The sequence below is a fragment of the Panthera tigris genome, chromosome A1, assembly GCF_018350195.1.
Source record: "Panthera tigris isolate Pti1 chromosome A1, P.tigris_Pti1_mat1.1, whole genome shotgun sequence".
Classification (NCBI taxonomy): Eukaryota; Metazoa; Chordata; class Mammalia; order Carnivora; family Felidae; genus Panthera; species Panthera tigris.
In genome coordinates this window covers 118,980,709-118,987,282 of record NC_056660.1, presented here as the reverse complement: position 1 = coordinate 118,987,282, position 6,574 = coordinate 118,980,709, and the positions used below count along the sequence as shown (strand labels likewise).

General features: G+C 42.3%; 1 long non-coding RNA gene across 1 annotated transcript; it reads left to right on the top strand.

The window, feature by feature from the left end:
* Positions 1–4,588: 4,588 nt before the first annotated feature.
* On the top strand, positions 4,589–6,233 carry LOC122231927. The gene is made up of 2 exons (XR_006209223.1): positions 4,589–4,660; positions 6,174–6,233. It is a non-coding gene; the product is annotated as an uncharacterized LOC122231927 (long non-coding RNA).
* Positions 6,234–6,574: the final 341 nt, after the last annotated feature.

Below are 6,574 nucleotides of genomic sequence, written 5' to 3'. Positions count from 1 at the left end.
AGGGCAGATGACCCTTCTGATACAAATCACCCATCAATGAATAGACAACTGGTTGACACAATGGTTGATGAGTCAGGGCTCTGGGCTCAAACATCCTAGAATTTAATCTCAGTTTTTGTTGGCATCCAGTGGTGTTAGGCAAATGAGTCTCAATTTTCTTATCTGGAAAATGGGACTAAGAATTGTACATAACAGGGTGGTTGTGAGGGTAATTCAACAATATAAACGAAGCATGTTTAGCCCCCAAGGAACTGATAATACTTGAGTTACTAGCCAGGTGACCTTGGGCAAGCCACTTAACTTCTCAGGCCTGACCTCCTCGTCTGTAAGATGGAGAAGCTGCTCTGAGGACTGACTGGGCTAAAGCACATCACGTGCTTCCTTGGGAAATTTTCAATAAATACATAAGCACACTTATAGTGATGGGTTTCGTAAGGGACAAGGTCAAGTAGGAAGCACTAAGTAGCTGGCTGAAGTCAGAGGCAAGAAAGTCTCTGAGAGTTCCAAGGAGGCAGAGGCTGGGTGTTGAGCAGGGTCAGAGTGAGTCTGAGTTGAGGCACTAATTCAATTCACTGCAACATTTGGGGTGGCAGGCCCCAGACTAGGTTCCAGGAATATACCCATGGACATCGGCAGTCTCCACTGGGTGGGACAGCTGTCAGTCTGGAGGGGTACGTGGAGTAGGAAGCATCTAACTGTGACACTTCACTGATTGTTACACTAGAGAAAGGCAGACAACAGGGAGAAGCCAAGGAAGAATGATGAGAGCAGTGGCATGTACCTGGGGGTATGGCATGAGTCTCAGAGGAGGCAAAAGAAAAAACTAGGTAAAGATGCTGTGTATTGATCTACTAAGACACCATGCTGTATTAAAAGAAGCCAGATGCCAGCAGATAGGAGAGATGACATTGAAACAATTTGAGGGTTGTCTGTCCTGGGCTCCAATAAAATCATAGATATTATGTTCTTTCCTTTAGTCAACTGTAACTGCAGGGTCCTAGGTAATCCTTGTTTTCTCGAGTTTAACTTAGCTAAAGTTGTCTGGGTTCCAAGCTAAAAACTTCCAGCACTGCTCTGCATTTCTCCGTTAGGCAAGACTTTTTTTTTGGCAAGTGACAGAAACCTACTCAACTGCCTTACATAAAAAGAGGGGGAATTTATTGGCTTACTTAACTGCAAATCCATGGAGGTTTCTAGCTTAAGGCACATCTCAGGCCTCAAACTGGACAACCATGTGCTCATTCCCTCTCCTTATCTTTCAGTTTATCTTTTCTCCCTTTTGGCTTCTTTTCTCAGACAGGCTCTTTGGATTAGCAACCCCCAAAGAGAGTCCCTTTTTGCCAGTAGCTCCTGCAGAAGTTGCCAGTGTATTTTCATTGCCACAGGCACATGATTGTCCCTAAAGCAATCATCAAGACCAAGGAAATGGAGTATTCTTGTCGGTCATGCCTAGATGTGCATAGGCCATTGGGTAAGTTCAATGATACTCCAACTGAGTGAACTGAGAGTTGGAGTAAGGTGGCTCCACAAAAGAATGATGAGCCCAAAAAACTTGTATTCATTGCAGTGCCCTCTAAAGGAGGAAGAAGGCAGGGAGAAGACGGTAAGGAGATGGAAGGGAAAAAGCATGATATGTGCGAACCCATTATTTCCAGACCAATCAACTTGGTCTTGGATCTACAGTCGCCCTCATCGTGGAATGAACTCTTTTGAAATGTAAAGGTATTTTCCTCCATTTTTCTTTTTTCCAACATTTTAATAAATACTTACATTTCTTGTTCTTGATTTTCATAGATAGTTTCCCAGTCATACAATGCAAAAGTATATTTGGTCAAAAAAAGTTCATAAAGAAGTTCCCTCTGTGCCTAGAATAGCAGGGGTCATCTGTGCTTAGAGGTCTTAAGCGTATTGCTTTTGGTTCTCCAGGCTGTATCATTTTGGACCTCTTAGGATATTTCTATTGAAGGGTAATTTCAGGGGATTATTCACATGTTGAGGGCTGGGGCTCTGACCTGGAGTTTGATAACGTCTTTCTCTTTCTCCCTCCCTCCCTCCCTCTGTGTGTGTGTGTGTGTGTGTGTGTGTGCCTTTAACAAAAGTGTGTTTACACAGAAGCAAATATTCAGGGATGCATGACTTCTTTTTGTCCTTTTGAAACAGAATATTTGGACATGTTTTCAGCTTTTCTTTATGTGCCCAAACTTTTCTTCTTTTTATTTTGTATTTTAAAAGTTGACTTTGATTCTTCAAACAGCACACCTGTTCCAAAGAAGGGCACTGGACACTGTGGAAAGCTTCAAAAAGTGGAACTGTAGAGCACAGAATAACTCTTTATTCCCACTTACCCTTCTCTTGTCATTGTTATTTTAAAAAGCTTCATCCCCAAGACGAGAGCCCCTTAGGTGTCACCATAGCTGCCTCCACTATCCTAGTGTGTTTGACAGTGTATGAATATCATGTGTCATCAAGTCCCAAAGCTCCATTTTTGTTCCCGTTCAAGACCCTCTCCCTCACAATCCTTAACCTCAGATGGTTTATACTGAAAAACCGAAGGGGCTGATCATCCTTCCCATGTGAATCCACAAAGGAAGTGACCTCACAATGTCAGTCATATGCTTAGCCAGTAGAGTTGCCCCTAGAAATCCCCTGTGGATGTCTCATGCCCTGTGTAAACTTGACAGCTCCTTTCAGCTTTTTGGGAAGATTTCTGAAGTCTATCCTATGGTGGTCCTGGCAGACTTATGCATGTGAATTTAGCTGCTCTATGAGCACTGTATTGAATACGCACTCTAGGCCATTGTGCCCCAAATTTATTTCTCCTGAATTGCATCATTGCAGTTTGCCACTGAGTAAGGTAGTTGCAGCATAAAGAGAAACTAAAGTAAGGGAATGACTCCAGGACATTCTTCACAAGACAGTGTTTAGACGGCTTAAGAGCTGCGCACAGGGTTTGTCATGTGGTCAGGCTTCTAATGGGTATTCTAGACACCTGGACATCCAGGCTGCCATTTGCCCCCGATTCATGGTGGATTCTGAAGGGCTTTATTTATAACACAAAGAAACTTGTGTGCACAGACACACACACACATGCACACGCACATGCACACACATGCACATGCTCACACACAAACACCTCAGAAAGAAAAGGGAAACCTTTAGAGGGATTTCTATAAATGATGTTCTTTAATGGACATGGTGCTTCCCATGGTTCTCCAGGCTCTGTCTAAATGGTTTAATGTTTTCATCTGGTCATCAAATTTCCCGCATAGAGGAGAGCTCAAACATCTTGTTTGAGAAAGACTCTTGCAGCTGTGCAAATACACTCTTCTCAAACATTAATCCATCTGTCAGGTGAGATTTCCTTTTTCAAATAGCAAGAACTCCAAGTGGGGAGGATTAGTGTCCATGCTATAAAAATTCTCAGCTATTTAAAGCTAAGTTGTAGTAATATCCATTTAAGATCCTCTGGGAATTTAGATTCTGGGTTTTTATGGGAAACAATGGACAGTCCTCTCTAAGCCCGTTGGCCAAAGAATTTCAGCATCATATTTGATCTTGACCCACTCACTGAAGGGTCCCCTAATGATTCTAGGTACCTCTCATTTACTCAAAAACATTAAGTTCTTCTTGTGTGCCAGCCACGGTGCTAAGAGCTCAGCAAACAAAGAAGAATAAAAATGTCTAGCTTCAAGGGACTTGCAGTCCAAGTGAAGAGCAGAAGCTTTGTGATGCAAGATAGAGTAATGCCCCAAAAGGGGAATGGGATCAACTTTGGACAGGAGGTATGGTTCAGAAAGGCTTTTTGGAAGAGAAGATACCTGAGCCTGGGAATTAAGGAGCAAGTAGGGAGTGGTGAGGGCCAGAAATTCCACACAGAGAGACCACTGTGTGCAAAGATTTCACCATGTGAAGGAAATTTGAAAAGGAAACTCTTGAGTAGGGTCTGGTGGGTACTTGGTAACTTGGGTAACTCTGGAGGGCCTAGTAAAGGGAGCATGTGACAAGCTTAATAGGAGTCAAATCATACAGGGCTTCTGGATCATTCTAAGGTGCAGAGCCCTTGAAGGTTTTCCATCAGAGGAGTAATGGAACAGGTCTGCCTTTCTGAACACTTACCTCTGGCTCTAGCATGGAGGATGGAAAATCATGTTCTACTTACTTTCTATGTCAAATAATTAGTAACTTATTTAGTTTCTCCTCTTTATTAGTGAGAGATGGCAAATACGGGCTACAATTCCTCCTCTTCCTACAGCCCTGAGAGATGTTGCAAATCATTTGTAACATCTTTCTCGCTAAATCCATATGCAAAGTAAAACTGTTTACTTGAATATCAGTAAACCCTGATATTCAAGTGCTCCCTGTCAAGCAACTGGAGCTGGAACTGAGTTGACTTGTGTTCTCCATCTCTGGCCTGTTGCTGGCAGGGCCTCATTGTTCTGTTAACACCATTTTGATTACCGGTGCCCTCAGCATAGGGCACCTCGCTCCCCGGGCAGCAGGGTCCCTCCCCTTCTCTCATTTTCTCTCTCTCAGCTTTGCTGCCTCTGGTTCTTAGCTTTCCCTGGCATGGAGGACCGGAGTCCATTGTGTTCCCCAAACACAACAGACACAGAGTAAGCTCTCCGGGGGTCCTCTGGAGCACCCACTGGCTTGGCCTAAGGTAAGAGGAAAGCAGCCCCCACTCCTGGCATGAGCTACATTTCCTGGAAACTGACCTGAGACTGAACGTATACTCACCAGAATAAATTCTCTCTTTCTACTGATGTCATACCGTGTAATTTCAAATAAATCTCAGTCTTATACTTTATTAAGCGCTCTGGTAAACACTGCCAGATGAGGCACACGTTGCATGCCCTGTCCTCGGTGCCTTGGTTTTTCTACAGCTGGATAGGAAAGAAGCATGTAGCTGATGTTTTTGTTTTTGTTTTTTTTTCCTGCGAGGGAAGCCCTTATTTCTTTTAAGTATAAAAAAATATTTTGTGCGTTTTTTTTGGTTTTTAACACAGAAGGTTAATGCTGACAGTCTAAATGCATCTAAGGATATGAGAAAGGGCTAAGCCAATTGACTTCTGAATAGCACTGAGCATATCAGCATGAAAATTCACTTATTCACTTTACCATGCACCTCAGGGTATAGGGACTGCACTGTACTAGAAACTGTATAACAATATAAATGCAAATTTAAATAACATTACTTAAATGCTATTATAATATAAATGTAATAATACTCTTTAAATACAAATTTACATAATAAAAATAAAATTCGCCACAACCGCTGAGATAAAGCACAGCCGTGTTATGCTTAGCACATTGCCCGTTCTAAGGGGCAGCTTGTGAGCATCTCAGTGGGTAGAAAAAGCAAGACATAAGTATATAGTTCTCAGCGAGTCCTGATGAAGGCATTTTTGCCTTCAGCTTTTTTGAAAATTTAGTATAAGCTAAATGCTAATCAGAAAAAATTTTGTATTTTTAAAAAATTTCTTTCATACCTGGTAAAGAATTACTTGATTATTTCCTCCTAACGGTGGCTTAAGCATTATAAACGATTACATTTCAATAGCATCTGTATGCTTTATACTTTTTGTATGAAAAAAAGCATTTTTTGTATAAAGCATTTTGTATGAAAAATGTCAGGAAATTTGTTCTACACCTGTGGTTATACTTTTTTTTTTTTTTTACCACATTTATAAACGAAAGGGTAGCGTCACCATAAACAGCTGAAGCTAGACTGTCTGCAGACAAAATTAGCCACAAATCTGATGCACTGTCAATTCCGGCCCTCAGGACAACAAAAGTGATTAAGCAAGACCTCAAGTAACAATGTTAATGCCATCTACAAAGGGAAAAACTGATACAAAAGCATTCAAAGCCTGAACATTGCTTGGCGGTGAGAGGGGAAAAAGATCACCTTAGCTGGAAGGTTCACAAACACAAAGTCTTATTTACATTACACAAAGCTCAGGTGTTAGGCTTGAACGTGTTTCAAAATACTTTCACATACAACCTGCTCAGATCGCTTTTGCTGCGGCAGTACAAATCATGCGCGACATCTTTTGTCCCCAAGACAAAACAACTCTTGAAACAATACTGCAAGTATATCACTAAACACCATGAGCTGTATCTGAAGGGATTTCTTTAGGAAAAACAGATTTTTTTTTTCTCCCATTGTGTAGGATGCTTCTTAGGAGTGCCTGTGGGATCAATACCTATGGAAGGGAAGAGCTGGAAGCAGGTAGGTGCACAATGGAACAGAACATAGCAGAACATAGCAGAACAGCTAGCTATGGGGTCTGGTGACAGCCTCAGCCAAGCCTGCAGGGAGCCGGAGAGCCCCAGCAACCCTCAGAGTCAAGCCAAGATGACTCTTCCTGCATATTTCTGCATCAGCTGGCCACTGGATGTGGGCTGGCCCAGGGAGGGGAGTGACCTTGGCTGAGGTAGTTACCTACAGAAGAGACAAACTCAAAGAAATTCTCTTTCCTTCCCCAGCCTCTCCAACCTCAACTGCTTTCTGAGCCAGAGGGGGCAATCACTAATGCTGATAGAGTTAGTTTTAGAATTCCTTAGCCTGCCC